This window comes from Rana temporaria, chromosome 1 (genome assembly GCF_905171775.1).
Source record: "Rana temporaria chromosome 1, aRanTem1.1, whole genome shotgun sequence".
NCBI classification, from domain to species: domain Eukaryota; kingdom Metazoa; phylum Chordata; class Amphibia; order Anura; family Ranidae; genus Rana; species Rana temporaria.
In genome coordinates, this window is record NC_053489.1 from 687,398,700 (window position 1) to 687,420,949 (window position 22,250).

At 43.2% G+C, this 22,250-nt stretch overlaps 1 protein-coding gene and 1 long non-coding RNA gene across 3 annotated transcripts in view; one reads left to right on the plus strand and one right to left on the minus strand.

The window, feature by feature from the left end:
• LOC120924718 (cytosolic phospholipase A2 gamma-like) overlaps positions 1-22,250 on the minus strand; it is a 553,986-nt gene that overhangs the window by 331,779 nt on the left and 199,957 nt on the right. The gene's annotated exons all lie outside the window — the stretch shown is intronic.
• On the plus strand, positions 13,290-20,398 carry LOC120924723. Its single transcript, XR_005746413.1, has 2 exons — positions 13,290-14,426; positions 18,657-20,398. It is a non-coding gene; the product is annotated as an uncharacterized LOC120924723 (long non-coding RNA).

The following is a 22,250-nucleotide window of genomic DNA, read 5'->3' on the forward strand; positions in this document are numbered from 1 at the left end:
AAAAAGGGGTGTCTCAGAGCTGGCTCGGCTGGAGGCCGGTTATGGTAATGCAACGCAGTGTTGGTGGTGAAGAAAAGGTTAATTGGGGTTTACCGTCAAAGACCAATTGGGACTGGTGTAAATAATAAAAGAGTTTTGATAAAATATTTGTTAATAATAAAGTTGGAATTGTTGAAAATTCCTATTTCACGTTTGGTTAAAATATAATTTAATTTGGTTACAAAATAAAAAAATGGCTGTTGTGGCCAATTTTACTCCAATTTACTGTGTCAGTGTCCTTACTGGGTAAGAGGGGTTCAAAGGGGGGGAAGGTTAAAGGTTAATAGGAGGGTTGCAATATCAGACTACCATAGTCAAGTGAGGCCCGGAATGACAAGGACAAAAGAAAATAATGCAGGGCCGGGCATGACTGGTGGTGTATGTAGGCAACCAAGGGGTTAATGAAAAGAGGTGGTAGCAAGGGAGGAGGCTGGAGTCCATTTTGTGAAAGGAGGAGGAGGGGTATAAAAGGGGGGTGGGGGCGGCCCACGTGCACAGCACGGGAAGGAAGCAGACAAGGAGGACAGACTTTTCCCACCCACCCTCCCTGTTTGTTGTGTGTGTTTGGTGTTGTGCGTTTGTTTTCTTTTCTTTCAGGGCAATGGCAGGATTGTCGCAACAGCATTGGCGGGGTCCTTGGTCTTTGATGGTGGCAGTTAACGGATGGAATGGAAATGGTTGGGGGGCTCATCTGTGGGGTGGCCCCCCCTTACGGGGTTATTACAGTGGAACGGTGTCCGCTGTAATACGGTGATGGTACACTGCAGGTTACAAAAAGGGGTGTCTCAGAGCTGGCTCGGCTGGAGGCCGGTTATGGTAATGCAACTCAGTGTTGGTGGTGAAGTAAAGGTTAATTGGGGTTTACCGTCAAAGACCAATTGGGACTGGTGTAAATAATAAAAGAGTTTTGATAAAATATTTGTTAATAATAAAGTTGGAATTGTTGAAAATTCCCATTTCACGTTTGGTTAAAATATAATTTAATTTGGTTACAAAATAAAAAAATGGCTGTTGTGGCCAATTTTACTCCAATTTACTGTGTCAGTGTCCTTACTGGGTAAGAGGGGTTCAAAGGGGGGGAAGGTTAAAGGTTAATAGGAGGGTTGCAATATCAGACTACCATAGTCATGACCCCTTATCTGCCTACCTTCCTCTTATCAGCGCTCCCTCCAGGCTGACACACACTCAGAGCTCCTGTGAAGTGCTGACAGTTCAGCACAGAATGCTGGCTGCTGGGGAAAGCTGACGGAGGATTTTACCCCCCGATCTGTCAGGGTGAGTGCATTGGATTGTACTTCCATTCCTCTCTCCTTCGTGAACTTCTGCATGCTGCTGGCTGGACGATGCAGGGAGGAGGTGGGTGGAGCTAATGAGTAGGCGCGATGGAGGAAGTTAAATCTTCCCGCCCATGTGCTGTGAATGCTGGGGGTCTGCCTCTCTCCTCCTCATGACGTCACTGGTTGCTACATGCCAGGCGGGCGCCAGATAGCAACCATTTGGGCACTGAGCCAGGGGCTAATGTAAAAGGGTCTCACCAGCCAGGGGCCCACCACAGAAGGAGTGACAGCAGCGATGTGAGGGATATTTTAGGGGACATCAGATCGGTCCAGGGCCAGGTGCCAATTCCGGGACACTGTATTGCCTCAGAATGAAGGGAGAGACCTGCTAATTGCGGCAATCCGGGACACGTGGGCATCCGAGGTGACACTGACCTCTGTATTATGAGGGGGTGACACTGACCTCTGTATTATGAGGGGGGAGGGTGACACTTACCTCTTTATTATGAGGGGGGGGGGTGACACTGACCTCTGTATTATGAGGGGGGTGACACTGACCTCTGTATTATGAGGGGGGGGTGACACTGACCTCTGTATTATGAGGGGGGGGTGACACTGACCACTGTATTATGAGGGGGGAGGGTGACGCTGACCTCTGTATTATGAGGAGGGTGACACTGACCTCTGTATTATGAGGGGGGGGGTGACACTGACCTCTGTATTATGAGGGGGGAGGGTGACGCTGACCTCTGTATTATGAGGAGGGTGACACTGACCTCTGTATTATGAGGGGGGTGACACTGACCTCTGTATTATGAGGGGGGGGTGACACTGACCTCTGTATTATGAGGGGGGGTGACACTGACCTCTGTATTATGAGGGGTTGACACTGACCTCTGTATTATGAGGGGGGTGACACTGACCTCTGTATTATGAGGGGGGTGACACTGACCTCTGTATTATGAGGGGGTGCCACTGACCTCTGTATTATGAGGGGGGTGACACTGACCTCTGTATTATGAGGGGGGTGACACTGACCTCTGTATTATGAAGGGGTGACACTGACCTCTGTATTATGAGGGGGGGTGACACTGACCTCTGTATTATGAGGGGGGTGACACTGACCTCTGTATTATGAGGGGGGTGACACTGACCTCTGTATTATGAGGGGGGTTACACTGACCTCTGTATTATGAGGGGGGTGACACTGACCTCTGTATTATGAGGTGGGAGGGTGACACTGACCTCTGTATTATGAGGGGGGGTGACACTGACCTCTGTATTATGAGGGGGGGTGACACTGACCTCTGTATTATGAGGGGGGTGACACTGACCTCTGTATTATGAGGGGGGTGACACTGACCTCTGTATTATGAGGGGGAGGGTGACACTGACCTCTGTATTATGAGGGGGGAGGGTGACACTGACCTCTGTATTATGAGGGGGGAGGGTGACACTGACCTCTGTATTATGAGGGGGGGGGTGACACTGACCTCTGTATTATGAGGGGGTGACACTGACCTCTGTATTATGAGGGGGTGACACTGACCTCTGTATTATGAGGGGGTGCCACTGACCTCTGTATTATGAGGGGGTGACACTGACCTCTGTATTATGAGGGGGGGTGACACTGACCTCTGTATTATGAGGAGGTGACACTGACCTCTGTATTATGAGGGGGTGACACTGACCTCTGTATTATGAGGGGGGAGGGTGACACTGACCTCTGTATTATGAGGGGGTGACACTGACCTCTGTATTATGAGGGGGAGGGTGACACTGACCTCTGTATTATGAGGGGGAGGGTGACACTGACCTCTGTATTATGAGGGGGTGACACTGACCTCTGTATTATGAGGGTGACACTGACCTCTGTATTATGAGGGGGGTGTGACACTGACCTCTGTATTATGAGGGGGGGGTGACACTGACCTCTGTATTATGAGGGGGGTGACACTGACCTCTGTATTATGAGGGGGGTGACACTGACCTCTGTATTATGAGGGGGGTGACACTGACCTCTGTATTATGAGGGGGGGACACTGACCTCTGTATTATGAGGGGGAGGGTGACACTGACCTCTGTATTATGAGGGGGGTGACACTGACCTCTGTATTATGAGGGGGTGACACTGACCTCTGTATTATGAGGGGGGTGTGACACTGACCTCTGTATTATGAGGGGGTGACACTGACCTCTGTATTATGAGGGGGGGGACACTGACCTCTGTATTATGAGGGGGGGACACTGACCTCTGTATTATGAGGGGGGTGACACTGACCTCTGTATTATGAGGGGGTGACACTGACCTCTGTATTATGAGGGGGGGGACACTGACCTCTGTATTATGAGGGGGGGGACACTGACCTCTGTATTATGAGGGGGGTGTGACACTGACCTCTGTATTATGAGGGGGTGACACTGACCTCTGTATTATGAGGGGGGGGACACTGACCTCTGTATTATGAGGGGGTGACACTGACCTCTGTATTATGAGGGGGGTGACACTGACCTCTGTATTATGAGGGGGGTGACACTGACCTCTGTATTATGAGGGGGTGACACTGACCTCTGTATTATGAGGGGGGAGGGTGACACTGACCTCTGTATTATGGGGGGGGGGGGTGACACTGACCTCTGTATTATGAGGGGGGTGACACTGACCTCTGTATTATGAGGGGGGAGGGTGACACTGACCTCTGTATTATGGGGGGGGGTGACACTGACCTCTGTATTATGAGGGGGGTGACACTGACCTCTGTATTATGAGGGGGTGACACTGACCTCTGTATTATGAGGGGGGTGACACTGACCTCTGTATTATGAGGGGGGTGACACTGACCTCTGTATTATGAGGGGGTGACACTGACCTCTGTATTATGAGGGGGTGACACTGACCTCTGTATTATGAGGGGGGTGACACTGACCTCTGTATTATGAGGGGGGTGACACTGACCTCTGTATTATGAGGGGGGGTGACACTGACCTCTGTATTATGAGGGGGGTGACACTGACCTCTGTATTATGAGGGGGGTGACACTGACCTCTGTATTATGAGGGGGGTGACACTGACCTCTGTATTATGAGGGGGGAGGGTGACACTGACCTCTGTATTATGAGGGGGGTGACACTGACCTCTGTATTATGAGGGGGGGTGACACTGACCTCTGTATTATGAGGGGGGTGACACTGACCTCTGTATTATGAGGGGGTGACACTGACCTCTGTATTATGAGGGGGGAGGGTGACACTGACCTCTGTATTATGGGGGGGGGGGGTGACACTGACCTCTGTATTATGAGGGGGGAGGGTGACACTGACCTCTGTATTATGAGGAGGTGACACTGACCTCTGTATTATGAGGGGGTGACACTGACCTCTGTATTATGAGGGGGTGACACTGACCTCTGTATTATGAGGGGGGTGACACTGACCTCTGTATTATGAGGGGGGGTGACACTGACCTCTGTATTATGAGGGGGGTGACACTGACCTCTGTATTATGAGGAGGTGACACTGACCTCTGTATTATGAGGGGGGTGACACTGACCTCTGTATTATGAGGGGGGGTGACACTGACCTCTGTATTATGAGGGGGGTGACACTGACCTCTGTATTATGAGGGGGGTGACACTGACCTCTGTATTATGAGGGGGGGGTGACACTGACAATGAAAAGCCGTGTACATTATAGAAATCAATGTGTGTATGTGAGTGTGGATTTGTCCTTCTGTGTGTGTCCCCCCGGGGGTTCTTCATATCCCATACCCCCCGATCTGTCATGGTGAGTGCATTGGATTGTACTTCCATTCATCTCTCATGAAATGCGCCGTTCACAAAAAACGTAAAATACGCGGGGTCATCTTAAATTTGAAATAAAACATGCCCACAACATCCCCATTTGAATTAGGCTGGCTTACGCCGCCACACATACGTTACGCCGCCGTAACTAAGGGCGCAAGTTCTTTCTGCATACGGAACTTGCGCCCAAAGTTACGGCGGCGTACCGTATATATGTGATACGTTACGCCAGCAGATAGATAGAGAAATCTATCTGAATCTGGCCCCAGGATTCCAGCTGGGAGACATTGTGAATGGGATCTTCCTCATCACCATGGATGAGATTATTCCCTCCTGCCCAGCTGGGAATTGAGGAGAGACTGATATATACAGTATATATATTATAATACATTTAATGAGGTTCTGTAGACCTTTTTGTATTTCTAAAGAGCCTGTCTCTATGTGTGGTGCAGGTTTGTATTTATTTCTCTTCATTTCAAGAAGTGGGAGGAAGGTGTGGTTCTGTATAATAAATATCGTAGCAGCCTGTAGTTTACAAGTTCTGCCACTAGATGGTGATCTGTCAATCTGAGAAATATGGTATTTGTTACATTTAGTCCTGGTTCACACCTATGCAGGTTACAGTTTACATATTCCGGGTGCATTTTGTCTTTTTCAATAAACCATTTTGATCCATTGAAGTCTCTGTAACCAAAAACCAGAAAAAAAGTGCCCGGCCCTTTCTATAAAATGCACAGCTGTGAATGTGACCCATAGGAACCCGTGTTACATGGACTGTCGTGTGTTAATGCAAAACTGAATATTCACTAAACAATGTCTAGGTGTGAACCGGTCCTCACTCCCCTTATTTGCGGCTACTTTTTATTTTTACACTTATTTGTGTTTTTTGGTGATGTAGAATAATTCTCGTTCAAAGGCAAATGCTGTGATAAATATCTAGCGTAATTATCGGCGTATAACACGCACTCTAACTTTAAGAGGGAAGTCTCAGGAAAAAAACTTTCCAGAGCCCCCTGCATATAACACGCAGGATCTATTTTCAGGGTAAAAAGGTGAGTGTTATACGCCAATAAATACAGTATGTTGTCATTTTTTTTATATTTCTGATTGGATACGATTAAATAACAACCGTGTGGGATTAATAAATGTTTCTAATTCTAATTAATTTTTTTCTAATTCTACAAATAATGCATTTTTCATCCATTGGTGTTTGTGTTGTGGATACGTTATGCCTAGTGAGGAATAGGGATGAGCTTCGCGTTCGATACGAACGTTTGTTCGACTCGAACATCGGTCGTTCGATCGTTCGTCGAAACTCGAACAAAACGGGTCGTTCGCGCCAAATTCGAATGACACAAAACAGCCCATAATTCACTGCGGCGTTGAGCGCTGATGATTGGCCAACCATGCTGTATGTCCCGCATGCTTGGCCAATCACAGCGCGCAAAAAACAAAGAGCCATAATTGGCCAAAGCAAGGCTGGCTTTGGCCAATTATGGCTCAGGGGGGTTTAGTACACGCCCCACACTATAAAAGGCAGCCTGAAAGGCGGCCTCGTGTATTGTGTTCTGGCTTTGTTACAGAGAGGAGCAGTCAGACAGTTAGAGAGAGAGAGATAGATAGAGACACAGTGGGCTAGATTCACATAGATTAGAGGATCTTTAGATCCGCGTAATCTATGTGATTTACGATCCGCCGGTGCAATTTTGCGAGGCTAGTGCAGTATTCACAAAGCACTTACCTCGAAACTTGCACTGGCGGATCGTAACTCCCCCCGGCGGAATTCAAATTCCGTGGCTAGGGGGAGTGTACAATTTAAATCAGGCGCGTTCCCGTGCCGATTTAACTGCGCATGCGCCGGCGGCGAAATTTCCCAGTGCGCATGCTCCAAATGACGTCGCTAGGACATCATTGTTTTCGGCGGCAACGTCAATTGCGGCCATCCGTATTCCAAACCGACTTACGCAAACAACGTAAAAATTTGAAACTCGGCGCGGGAACGACGGCCATACTTAACATTAGCTACCCCTCATATAGCAGGGGTAACTATCCGCCGGAAAAAGCCGAACGCAAACGATGTAAAAAAAAAGCGACGGCGGGCGTTCGTTTCGGAATCGGCGGTTCTCCTCATTTGCATATCTGACGCGTAAAAGCCCAGGAAGAGGGAAGACTGGGCTTACCCAGTGACATAGCAGAGGGTACGTCAGAGGGTGCGGGGTCACGTGACGGGTGGCCCTGCCTCCCCTATATAAGTAATGTCACAGCTTCAGCGCGTCATTCGCTGGGCTGTGTCCAGCGGTAAGAGGAGGTCGGCGATGCTGCGCTCTGGATGGATGGATCTTCTCATCGCTGGAGATCACCCGCACCCGTCGCTGGATCAGGACAACGTTGGAGCAGGAAGCCGGGAAAGAGTGGATTATCACCGCTGGAGTTTTACAGTGTACCCCATTACCATTTCACACAGGGGGGTCAGGATCTGGGGGTCCCCTTTGTTAAAGGGGTCTTCCAGATTCTGATAAGCCTCCCGCCCACATACCCCCACAACCACCGGGCAAGGGTTGTGGGGATGAGACCATTGTCCCCATCAACATGGGGACAATGTGCTTTGGGGGGGCACCCAAAGCACTCTCCCAATGTTGAGGGCATGTGGTCTGGTGCGGTTCAGGAGAGGGGGGGCCGCACTCTGTCCCCCCCTCTTTTCTGCGGCCGGCCAGGTCAACGTGCTCGGATAACGGGTCTGGTTATGGATATTTAGGGGGAACCGCACATCATTTTTTTTTTTTAATTGACGGCGGGGTTCCCCTAATATCCATACCAGACCTAAAGGGTCTGGTTATTGAATTTGCGGGGACCTCCACGCATTTTTTTTTTTAAAAAATCCGTGTCCAATTGACTACAATGGGGTTCGGAGTTCGAGTTCAGGTTCCCGAACCCAAACTTTTTTTTTTAAAGTTTGGGTTCGGACCCGAACCCGAACATCCAAGTGTCCGCTCAACTCTACCTAAGGCCCAATTTTTCTGCCCCTGTTTAACGGGGGCGTGTAATTAAATTTTTTGATGCAATGCTTTGCAGCGGGCTCATTCCTGCGCTCCAACTAGAGTATCTGTGAGGGGTTGCAGTGTTGTGGCACCAGCACCAGTGCCTAAGGCCCAATTTTTCTGCCCCTGTTCAACAATGGCATGTAATTACAATTATTGATCTAATATTTCACAGCAGGGCGTTCCAGCACCCACCAAGACTAACTGTGAGGGCTTACAGTGTTGTGGCAACACCAACACCTAGGGCCCAAATTTCTGCAGAGTATATACGGCAGGCCCCTACTTTCAAACATCCAACTTATAAATGACTACTTGTAAACAGAAGGGGACAACAGGAAGTGAGAGGAAATCCACCCTAGGAAGGGAAATTCTCTCCTGTAAGAGGTGTCTCCTGTCCACTCATGCTTTATCACAATCATAAAAAATAAAAAATCATTTGTCATTGGGACAGAAAGTGAGGTGCAATCTTCTGAACAGATGCACACAGACAGCAAAACAAATGTTACAGGGGTGATAAGCCTTCTCTGTATTTTCAGAAAAGCTTTAAAAAAGATTTTATGGCAGAAGCTACACTTTAAAGAAGTACCAGTTCAAAATTACAAACAGATTCTACTTAACAACAAACCTACAGTCTCTGAGGGCTCTATGTGCTCTCACAAAGTCAATCTCAGCATCCTGCTGTCTCTCCAACAAGCTGTTAAAGACCCTCTGGAGTGTTGTGACAATCTGTTCAGGCTCTACAGACCCTGGGATCCCCCTCACCCGTATGTTGCACCTCCTGCCCCTGTTGTCCAAGTCTTCGATATGCCTGTTCATGTCAATAAAGTGCTGCAACTAAGGAAAAAATGTTACTGCGCTGATCTAATTATCCAGAGGGTTTAATCTCTGGGGGTGTGGACTGTGTATTGATATAATACACCATCAACCATAAGTGAAATGTATGTATCAGGGCCACAATGTACCCAATCTTAAGTGTGGATAACCTAAATACAAACAATCTATGAAAATATATAAATTAAATTTAAATCATGCAAATGTGACACAGTAATTTTAAACTTGAATCACAGATCTGGATTAGTGTATCGGCATACACATCAATCAATATGCCACAGTGCTCATGTGAGAAAATGGCTGTTGTTAATACTACTAGCCAGCTAAATAGTGAAAACAATACAGAAAATAGTGTATATATTGTACAGGACGCCATGGCTGGGTCCTGGAAGGACGTTATATTTCCCCTCTGTTTGGACTGTGGTGCCTTTAAGGGAATGGAAAGGGTTAACGCACCTGTGTAAGGAAGTAGTTTAAAGCAGACAGGAAGTGCAGGTGAGAGTGAAGGAGTGTAGGAGAGTCTATGCATGGTGAATGGTGGACAAGGAAAGCTGTGGAAGCTATGAAAAGCTGTGAAAGGACTTGGCAGTGTGTTGCCTGAAAGCCTGCTACTGAAGGACTTACCTGCAAGGACTATTGAACTGCGATAGCAGTTCTGAGCTGTACAAGTCGGTGAGACTGTTATTTCCTTTGTTTTTGCTGCTGCTAAGCCATTTAAGTTTAATAAACCTTAGTTTTGATTTAAAAAGCCTGTGTCCTGCGATCAAGCTGGTCCCCCAAACATTACACTGGTGCTCGAATGCGGGCAGGACAGAATAACAGGCATAAGAAGAAAAAAAAAAAAAACTTTTTTTCTTTTTGCATTGGACTTTATATTGAACTGACATTTAAAGAGACAGTACATTGAATTTATGTCCTGGGTTAAAGCTGCACAAACATTGAAAGTTGAAGCAATGGAGGAGCTAATTAAACTGCTGACCTTGGCTAACATGCAAGCGCAGACTCGCAATGAGGAAGCTAATCAGCGCTTAGCAGCCCAGCTGGAGGCACAACAAACTTACCACAAAGAGGCGCTGGCTCTGCAGCAAGAAAATACTCGCCTGTTGGCGGCCCAGCAAGCGACGCAGCAAGGGGTTATGCAGGCTCAGGTGACGGCTTTAAAGGAAGCAGTGCAGCAGCTGTCTCAGGTTCGGGAACAAGCGGCTGTTGCCCCTGGCAACCAGGTGACTGTGAGGGCAAGCCATTTTCTACAGAAATTATCCCTGAGCGATGATGTAGAGGCATTTCTTGCTACATTTGAGAGGACAGCGGAGAGAGAAGGATGGTCTCAGGACCAGTGGGCCGGCCTCATTGCTCCTTTTCTCACTGGAGATCCTCAAAAAGCCTACTTTGACCTGCCACCAGATGATGCTAAAGACTATCAAAAGTTAAAGGCAGAAATTCTGGCTCGTCTGGGGGTGACTACGGCCGTTCGGGCCCAACGTGTACACCAATGGAAATATCGTCCAGATCGGCCACCCCGGTCTCAAATGCATGACCTGGTGCAACTAGTAAAAAAATGGCTGCAGCCTGAGGTGTTGTCTGGCCCCCAAATTGTGGAGCGGGTCGTGCTGGACCGATACCTGAGGTCCCTGCCAGATGACCTCCAATGGTGGGTCAGCCATGGAGACCCCAAAACAGCAAACCTCCTTGTTGAGATGGTGGAACGATATACAGTGGTGGAGGACCTGCTCGGACCTACCAAGCGCATAGGGCCTAGTCTGCCACAGCCTGTTCGACCAACTGCTGCCCTTCGAAAGGATGTTCCAAGGAGCCCTGGGACAAACACCCCGGAAGGCCAAGAGACACTTCCGGTACCTTCGCAGCGTTCTGTTCCTGTTCGGAGAGGAGGGGATGTACAATGTTGGCGATGTCATTCCTGGGGTCATACCCGGACACACTGCCCACTGCAAGAGGAGCCCATGGAATGCGGGGTTCTTCGGAGGGGGTCTTTTTGTGCCCATAAAGCGTGCACCACACACCTCGACCTGGATGAGGAAAAGTTTGAGTGTGAAGTCCAAGTGAACCACCTCCCTGCCCGGGCTTTGTTGGACTCTGGAAGCATGGTAACCCTGGTTCATCCTAGAGTGATTGGGAAGATCGGTCCGGTAAGAAAAACTTTACGGGTGGTATGCATTCACGGGGACACTAGAGAGTACCCGCTCATCACGTTGTCTATCTCCTCAGCATGTGGCACTGTTACTCAAGAGGTGGGGGTGATAAAGAACTTGGTGCATGATGTTATAATAGGACGAGACTGTCCATTGTTTACAAAACTGTGGGAACAAGGAGAACAGTTCAGAGACTGGGGAGAAACTAGCCCCCCTGTTCCTGCTGCTGAGAGGGATAACCCTGAACTGCCAAACGTTAATGTGGACCCAGATGGGGAAAATGCTAATGATTGGGTTAATGGTGATGAAAGTAGTGTTGATACTATTGAGGATGTCAAGATATGTGGTCCACAGACCTACCAAAACACTAAGGGGGAGGAGCCTTTCCCACTTCAGGTAATGCTGGGGGAAGAGGATGAGGAAGTGGCCTCTGCCCCTGCGCTGCCGGATTTGGGTGTTCCCCATGGGGCATTTGGGACTGCTCAGATGCAGGACCCCACTTTGGCCCATGCACGGGAACAAGTGGTAGTAGTAAATGGGGTTCCCCAAGAGCCAGGTGCGAATGAGAGGTGGCCACACTTTGCAATATATAATGAGTTGCTGTATCGGGTTACCAAGGAGAGAGAAAATGTGGTAGAGCAATTGTTGGTACCCCAACAATATAGACGAAAGGTTCTGGACCTGGCCCATAACGATGTGTTAGGGGGACACCTGGGAGTTGAAAAAATAAGGCACTTCCAAGTGGGGGATCGAGTAGCGGTGCTAATTCCCACTGTGGAAAGTAAGTTCTTAGCCAGGTGGCAAGGACCCTTTGAAGTTGTGGAAAAAGTGGGAGAGGTCAATTATAGAGTCCACCAGCCAGGCAAGAGGAAACCGTATCAAATATATCATGTCAACTTGTTAAAGCCCTGGACAGACAGGGAACCGGTGACCTCCCTGGCTAGTGCAAGGCTTGAGCCACAGGTTGGGGTGGAGAGTGTCCAAGTAGCAAATACCCTATCTAAATACCAAAGTCAGCAGGCAAAGGAGTTTTTGCAGAGAAATAAAGAGAAGTTTTCAGACTTGCCGGGGCTAACTAGTATCATAGAGCATGATATTATCACGGAACCTGGAGTCAAAGTTTTTGTCAGGCCCTACCGCATCCCAGAGGCTCAAAGGAAGGCCGTTTCAGAGGAAGTAAAGAAGATGCTGGACCTGGAGATCATTGAGGAATCGCAGAGTGAGTGGTCGAGCCCGATTGTGTTGGTACCAAAGCCCAACGGGACTCTGCGATTCTGCAATGATTTCCGGAAGCTTAATGAAGTTTCACGGTTTGATGCCTACCCCATGCCCCGGGTAGATGAACTTATTGAGAGACTAGGTCCAGCTAGGTATATCACAACGTTAGACCTTACCAAGGGGTATTGGCAAATCCCATTAACTAAGGCTGCTAAAAAGAAAACTGCTTTTTCTACTCCAGAAGGGAGTTTTCAGTACAAAAGAATGCCTTTTGGACTGCAAACTGCTCCAGCCACGTTCCAGCGAGCAATGGATAGGATTTTACGACCTCATCGGGAGTATGCCTCAGTGTACTTGGACGACATAGTCATTTTTAGCAGAGACTGGGAGTCACACTTGCCCAAGGTCCAGGCAGTACTGGACTCTCTCTGGAAAGAGGGGTTTACAATAAACCCTGAAAAATGTGCTTTGGGAATGGAGGAGGTGAAATACCTGGGCTATATTGTGGGTAGAGGGGTGGTGAAACCTCAGGTCAGCAAGCTAGAGGCTATAAAGAGTTGGCCCCGCCCCCTCACAAAAAAAGCAGGTACGTGCATTCCTGGGCATGGTGGGATACTACAGGAGGTTCGTACCCAACTTTGCCACATTGGCGGCTCCATTGACCGATCTGACTAAGGGTCGGAAATCGGTCATGGTGGAGTGGAATGCAGACGCTGAGAAGGCTTTTTTGGTGCTCAAGTCAGCACTGTGCCAACACCCTGTCTTGATAGCGCCCAATTTTTCGGAAGAGTTTGTTGTCCAAACTGATGCTTCCGATGTAGGATTGGGAGCTGTGTTGTCACAGGTTGTTTGTGGTGAGGAACACTGTTAGAATATTATTCCAAATTCATAATTCGGCAATTCATGGCAAGCTTGCAAAACATATTTTGATTTATGATTAATCATAATAATTAGGTATGAATGAATGACCTTGATCAATTGATATGACATAATTCTTCTATCCAAAACTGAGCATTACGGATAGCCAATTTGAGAATGACATATAAGGAATCCTGGTGTAGGTTGACAAAAATAGATTCAGAATAGATCTGTATTTACGTAGTGATATCAATAATATACTAGTTCATATCTATTGTTAAGCTAGTTTAGTAAAATCGTATTTATACTAGTATGTATTGGTATATAGTTACTTAATGAAGTTATAGCTTTATAGCTGATAATATATGTTCTATGACATTGCATCATCAAGCACACTACTCTAAGTATAGAGTGTCACATGTGTGCCTGTCAATCAAACTCCATACGACTCTGTGCTAAGATCTTCATATTGCTGAACCTAGCAGATATTAATATTTGCCATACAAGGGTCTAAGCCTGGGCCGTATGAGGTCATGACGTTCACTTGTAACATATATTTAAGCTTTGCTTTAAAGAAGGCTGGACACATTTGCACCACACACTTACATGACACACTGATACTAACTTAAACTAAGACACACTCATTCACACCCTCTTTGAAAGACAACACTGACATACTGACATATTGACTAGGAGAACAGCTGAAGCCAGAAGTCAAACGTCATTTCCTGTTTCTTCCTGCATCACTTTGGAAAATCTCAGAAGACAACATGGCTGCACACATGCTTTCATAAGCTTGCTACAATACTATCGATCCAATTCCAGATATTTTCATCTACGCTAAACTGAACTTTATACTATTTTTCATTGTGTTTGTGATGCCACCTGTGTGACAATAAACTCACACGTTATTTTCAAATCAACCTGACTATGAATGATCTTCATTCAGATACGCCCTTGAAGCTATAAGAATATTAGTTATTAATTTTACATTCTTACAGTGGCGAGCCAAAGAAAGTACTGTCTTATCTCTATTTTTACGGAAATCTCGACCCTTGATGAGGGGGGGAGAGATTGGCGCAGTCTTTGCGAATATTCAAGTCTCGAGAAAAAAGACGGTTCAGAACCTATCAAGCAAGAGGCGTTTGTGTCGCGTCAGATGTGGACAACAGTCCAGTAACAGCCGGTTGATGACGAGAAATCCTTCTAATAACGGTGAGTAAAAAAAAAAAAAAATTATGAATTTTATAGATGAAATAGCTAGAGATAGTAAGCTAGAATTTAAAGATGTGTGTTTTTATCCAAATGACAGTCACTTGTGGTTGTATATGTACCAAGAATGCTTAAATTCCAATGTCCAGATAGACAAATCCAGGTTTACTGTGAATAAATTACGTAAGAAAATAAGTAATGTATTGAAATTGGTAAGAATATTTAATAAGATGATTATTGATATTTTACCTGCCAAAAATGTGTGTACACTAAACCAGACAGAGACAAATAATGTACAGAACACAGGAATACATGAAAATGTGTCCCAGGATGCTCTCAGTTGTTCTAACTGTGAGATTTTGTGTAATTACATAGATAATCTTGAGGAACAAATAGAGAAATCTAAAAAAAATATTTTGCCAGAGTTGCAAAATGACAGTAAACAGATTGCTGTAATAAATACAGATGACAAAAAGGTTGAAACCAAGTCAAAGCTACAATCTTATTTTCCGGAAAGTTCGGAAATAGAGAATGTTGATGCTACTGATGAAATGGAAATGAAGCATAAAAACTTATTATGTAGGACTGCAAAACTTAAATTGCAAATTCATGATCAGCTGATGAAGGTTCTAAAAGACTTTCCTATTTATGACGTTGAGGCTACTGTATTTTCTAATTGGGATTTATTTGAAATGTTTGCAGATCGTTTTAATCTTTCAAACGATCAACGCAATTACATTTTTCAGTTGTGGATTCCTGTTAATTTTGCTAAACGAATCCATTCACTTGTTAGTGATGATGAAGGTCAAAATGACGCCACAGATAGATTGCGACTATTATTGCTATGTATGACCGGTGAACAAAAACCGACCATAGAAATGCTAGACCTTTTACAGACTACTGCAGAAGAAGATCCATTTTGGTTTAAAACAAGATTTTGCAAGGTTTATGAAATGATATTTGGAGTAGATGATGAAACTGACCCAGGATTAAAAATGGCTTTCATAAAAAAATTTAAATACCTTGACCCAACTTCAGTCGCTATAGCACAGGAACGTCAAAATTTAAATGCTATAGTAAGTTTCATTGACAAAATTAGGAGACAATTGAATCAAAGCAGTCTCGCACGCGAGGTTTCTATTATTCAATGTGACAAAAATAGTCAGGCTACAGACGTGTCAGAAACGACAGGTCTCATCAGGAATGACAAGGACAGGTGCAGTCAAGTGAGTCAAGGAGACGACCCCATGATGTGTTTTTACTGTCATGGATTTGGCCATATAAAAAAAAAACATTGCTTTAAGTTTAAGAGTGACTTACAAATAAGAACTAAAGATATGGAGTATGAAAAATCAGCTTTTGTGCAACCTGATTTTTCATGTCAAGATAACATTTTGACTGAATTGCCTTATGACACTGATGTCAAACAGATCAGTAATTTGACTGTTCACAGTAGTTCAGACAATATGGCAAAAGGAGCTGTCACTGAAAAAGAAGGTTTATTGCCATTGCCAAAAATAGAATCACACCCGGATTCAATTTCTCTGCCATTACAATATGTAGCACCAATTGTTTTGGATGAGAATGGGAGGCCATATTTACAATGTTTGATAAATGGTAAACATATTAATTGTCTCTTAGACAGTGGATCTGAGATTACCCTTATCAAAGAAAACATACCTGTGAAACCAAATTCTCCTATGTGTAATATAGTGGGTTTTAATAATACAGGTAATTCCACTGCTAGACAGGTATCCAATGTAACATTTGAAGTACCTGGATTAGTGAAAACTAATATTAACATTTGGGTCTGTCACGAAGCAGAGAATATACTTGGCATTGATGTTATCAATAAACAAAAGTGGGTGATTGATTTGGCTAATAAAAGTATTTGGAAAGATCCATCTAGGCCCAAATCAGTGCTGATTGATCCCTCTGTATACAGTAATGTTGGTTCTGTTACCAATATGTCTACAGAACAAAAGTGGCCTGATATTGATGAAAATTGTGCTTTAAAGGAAGTGGTACAATCTTTTCCAAGTTTGTGGTCAAAGTTCAAAAATGACTTTGGAACTTTGAAAAGTGCCGAATTAAATATTGAAGGAAAGGATCCAGAACCTCTTGATCAGAGTGAGTTACCACCAGAATCAATTGGTCCACTTTCTGATATTATTCAAGAATTTGTACAACTTGGAATTGTAAAGAAAGCTAAATCAGTGGTAAATAACTGTATTTGGCCTATCAAAAATATTGATAATTCATATTCTTTATCAGTTGACGTAAGAACATTGGATAAACAAATCACAAATAGCCCAGTTCTTCCTGATAAATCTAACATAAAATTACATTTGAATGTTGAGAACAAAGTGTTTTCTGTACTAGAAATCGCTGGTAGCCATTTTTCCATTCCTTTAACTAAAAGTTGTCAATACAAACTTGCGTTCACATTCAGAAAAGAGACTTATACGTTCACTCGATTAATACCTGATCTAGGTATTGGTGATGGTATAGTTCATGAAACTATAGCAACAATACTTTCTAAATTTTCTAGGCCAGATTGCATTTGTCAGCACGTGGATACGATTTTGCTGAGTACTCAGAATATCGATGAACATATGGCTCTTTTGTCTGAATTGTTTATGATGTTACAAGCTGAAGGTTTAAAATTAAACACAACAAAAGTTCAGCTGATGAAAAGTCAAGTGAAATTCCTTCACATGCAAATTAGTCAAGGAAAGAGACAATTGTTGCAAGAAACAGTTAGGGATATTACTGTTATCCCAACTCCAACAACTTACAAGGCATTGCATAAATTTTTGCATAAAATAAATTATTGCAAAGAGTTTGTACATTGTTTCGCAGAAAAAGTTAATCCACTATATAATCTTTTAAGGAATAAAGGTAATATAGTTGACCAGTGGGGTCCAAATGAGAAAAATGCTTTTGAAGTGTTGAAAAAAGATTTGCAGAATGCTCCAGCATTAAGTACAATAGAGGTTTGTCCTGAAACATCGTTTGTTTTGAAAACTCATGTATCTGAGAATGCCATCTCAGTAACATTGTTTCAGTTACAGGAAGGTAAGGAGAAAATAATTGCCTATTTCTCCAGAGTTTTATCATTTTTGGAAAAAACTTTTGAGCCAGGTGTGAAGCAACTTCTAAGTGTTTACTATGCAATTAAAGTTACAGAGAGCATAGTAAAATCAAACAAAACCATTGTACGGACACCTGACTGTTCATTAAAAGGTATTTTTGAGGAAGGTAATTTTAGTGAAATTAAGAAAATATATCCTTTATGGTTCAGAGCTTTATTACAAATACACATTCAGATAGATGGGAACGAAAGACATCTACAGAAATTTACACCAGCACATGTTTATACAGCTGTAGCTGAGAAGTCTTTATCTCAGATTTCCAGCGTAAGAGCTGAGAAATGCATTGAAGTACTTGCAGAACACTCTGACACTAAAGTAAGAACTCCAACACAGAATACAGTTACGCATATTTCTAATCGTTTAGAGGTGAGAACAAAGGCATAGTCCATTGTCATCTCTGGGGTGATATGAAATCTAACTTTGTTCGTTAGAAATAGAATTTGTATCATGACCGAAAAATGAAATATTGCGTCCTGACATACCCAAACCTCACAGTACAGGCATACCCCACTTTTAAGTACACAATGGGACCAGAGCATGTATGTAAAACGAAAATGTACTTAAAGTGAAACAATACATTTCGTCACTTCTAGGGTGTAGTGGGGAGTCAGGGACTGTAGTGGGGGTGTCAGGAGCTGTTGTTGAGGTCTCAGGGGCTGTAGTGGAGGTGTCAGGGGCACACTGGAACAGGGCGGGCTATGCTCTCTGAGCTTCAGCTCCTTCTACTGCAACTGCAAAATGTCTGTACAGTACTTGTAAGGCACTTTACATACACTCAGGGGTATGTCCTTACTCGCGAGTGTATGTAAAGTGAGTGTACTTAAAGCGGGGTATGCCTGTACATATATTTTATAATTTAGTTTATTTTTAGACAGGATAAGGATAGTACATAGAAGTACATAGTCACACAGAAAATCTCTTTGAATAAAATATGAGATAGTATTTCACATATAGTTTTAGCAAATTCACAAAGTTATTGTCTCATAATGTTTTAATATTTGTTGAAAAAATATGAAAATGTACAAGAATTAATATAAATATTTTATTCCTGAGTAATGATACTGCCTCTCTTTTACAGATATGGCATCTACAATCAAACAAATATGGAGGATAACAAACTTCTATAAAGAGCAAAGAGAAATTTGAAGTTAAAAGAAGAGATCCTTTTTGGAAGAATATTTGACAAAAGATTTATATTTCATATTTATGAACTATTTTATCTTATTCATCAAGGTTTTTCTAACCTAATGGAACTTGAAGAAATTTTAAAGACATTTCATGAAGAAACATTAATCGGAAGGAACTTTATCTATCTACTATAGATAAACAATTTAGGACTGAAACATTTGTTCACATATACATATACATTTTTTGATTATCCAATTATTATGATATTAATGTTCACATGAAGTTAGGATTATTATTTTTATTTATTTTTATTTATTCACATATTGAATGTTAGCACACTCATTCTAGTTAATAGAACATTTTTTGTTCATAACTTAAGAAAGATATCATTAATAGAGTATAAAGTATATTTCCAAAGAGCTAAAATATTATTTGAGCACATATATGGAAATATATTATTGCATTATTTACTTATTTTAATAATAATAATTTTCATTATTATTATTATTATTATTAATAATTATTGATATTAGTCATCATTATGTTATACATTTTTAAAATCTATACCATTATTTCTGGTAAGATTTTGATTAGATAGATCTAAGAAGAGTTAAAAGTAAAGAGTAAAGCATTTAGGAAAAGGAAAATTTCTAGTTGCTTCAGTTCTGAGGAATATCGTGTCCAATCGTTTGATACAAGGTGGAGAAAATGAGATATGAATGTATGTATGTGTGTATTAAATGATTTAGTATGATTAATCATAATTCAGGGGGGATTGTTAGAATATTATTCCAAATTCATAATTCGGCAATTCATGGCAAGCTTGCAAAACATATTTTGATTTATGATTAATCATAATAATTAGGTATGAATGAATGACCTTGATCAATTGATATGACATAATTCTTCTATCCAAAACTGAGCATTACGGATAGCCAATTTGAGAATGACATATAAGGAATCCTGGTGTAGGTTGACAAAAATAGATTCAGAATAGATCTGTATTTACGTAGTGATATCAATAATATACTAGTTCATATCTATTGTTAAGCTAGTTTAGTAAAATCGTATTTATACTAGTATGTATTGGTATATAGTTACTTAATGAAGTTATAGCTTTATAGCTGATAATATATGTTCTATGACATTGCATCATCAAGCACACTACTCTAAGTATAGAGTGTCACATGTGTGCCTGTCAATCAAACTCCATACGACTCTGTGCTAAGATCTTCATATTGCTGAACCTAGCAGATATTAATATTTGCCATACAAGGGTCTAAGCCTGGGCCGTATGAGGTCATGACGTTCACTTGTAACATATATTTAAGCTTTGCTTTAAAGAAGGCTGGACACATTTGCACCACACACTTACATGACACACTGATACTAACTTAAACTAAGACACACTCATTCACACCCTCTTTGAAAGACAACACTGACATACTGACATATTGACTAGGAGAACAGCTGAAGCCAGAAGTCAAACGTCATTTCCTGTTTCTTCCTGCATCACTTTGGAAAATCTCAGAAGACAACATGGCTGCACACATGCTTTCATAAGCTTGCTACAATACTATCGATCCAATTCCAGATATTTTCATCTACGCTAAACTGAACTTTATACTATTTTTCATTGTGTTTGTGATGCCACCTGTGTGACAATAAACTCACACGTTATTTTCAAATCAACCTGACTATGAATGATCTTCATTCAGATACGCCCTTGAAGCTATAAGAATATTAGTTATTAATTTTACATTCTTACAAACACCCAGTAGTCTTCCTCAGTAGAAAGTTGACACCAGCGGAGAAAAACTACGCTATTATTGAAAGAGAGTGTCTGGCCATTAAGTGGGCTCTGGATTCCCTCAGGTATTACCTCTTGGGGAGGAAGTTTAGGCTCATTTCTGATCATGCCCCTTTAACATGGATGAGGCAGGGTAAAGGAACTAATGCCAGGATTACACGTTGGTTCCTGGCGCTCCAAGAATTTAAGTTTGTAGTGGAGCATAGGCCCGGGAGACTGCATCAAAATGCAGATGCCCTCTCCCGAGTCCATTGTTTGAGCTCCACTGTTGCCTCCACCTCCTTGGCGTTGGGGCACAGGGGGGGGATATGTACAGGACGCCATGGCTGGGTCCTGGAAGGACGTTATATTTCCCCTCTGTTTGGACTGTGGTGCCTTTAAGGGAATGGAAAGGGTTAACGCACCTGTGTAAGGAAGTAGTTTAAAGCAGACAGGAAGTGCAGGTGAGAGTGAAGGAGTGTAGGAGAGTCTATGCATGGTGAATGGTGGACAAGGAAAGCTGTGGAAGCTATGAAAAGCTGTGAAAGGACTTGGCAGTGTGTTGCCTGAAAGCCTGCTACTGAAGGACTTACCTGCAAGGACTATTGAACTGCGATAGCAGTTCTGAGCTGTACAAGTCGGTGAGACTGTTATTTCCTTTGTTTTTGCTGCTGCTAAGCCATTTAAGTTTAATAAACCTTAGTTTTGATTTAAAAAGCCTGTGTCCTGCGATCAAGCTGGTCCCCCAAACATTACAATATATATATATAAAAACACAATGTGCAATGTGCCAACTGCACCGTGAATTGTCCAATAACTGATATTGGAAACAGATAATCCCAAAAAATGTCAAAAAATTAAATAGTTATCAAACAACCAGTAGAGTGTGCAATGTGCTAGCTGCACTAAAAATAGTCCAATGACAGACAATCTTGCTCTTATACAATAGGTTCCAGCAAACAAAAGGTTCAATGTTGGTAATGCTGTGTACAGAAAAGTGCCGCTATCTCTTCCACCCGACAAAGATGTGCCACCATCACCAATGGTTAAAATCAACACTCACCAGACCCCAGATATTATTAGGCTCCAAAGTGGTGTCTTTTCTTTGTCCGTCAGTGGGTGTTGCCTCCTTTTCCCTTTTACAAGGTATCCTTAAATCCTCAAAAACAAGGGGCTCATCATGGTGTAGTATATTAAAATATATTTATTAAAAAAAGGTAAAAAATAACACTTACAATATAAAGTGCCTCTGACCGGCACTGAGTGTCTTTGGCAGTGTCAACCGTTAAAAGCCGCTGACCAGCATTTAAATGGCGTCCTAGAGGGTGTGCGTGTCTCGCTTTTCTCCGCATGTGTTGCTACAAGGGGTCCGTGCGTGCTGGTGTGCTGCACCCTCTATGTGTGTGTCCAGACAGCCTCTACGCGTTTCGCTATTTGCGTCGTCAGGAGAGCTGTGGACACTACTGTTTCAGCTGTATTTATACCCCTGTATGTTACCTGTAATGCTGCAAAGTAGTCACTGAAAACCGGAAATCTTCCGGCCGCCATCTTGGCTAATGGCGCCGGAAGTTCCAGTTCCACCATTTTGATTCCTGGATACCCAGCATCATTACACGTCGTTTGCCAATCCGGCTGTTAGTACTGGGTATCAGGGATAGAAATGTGCCCAGCAGCCAGGGTGGCTGTGTATGTGTAGCGCTATGAGTGTTTTAAAAATAAACACAATAAAGATACCAGGAAAATGAAGTTTTATGC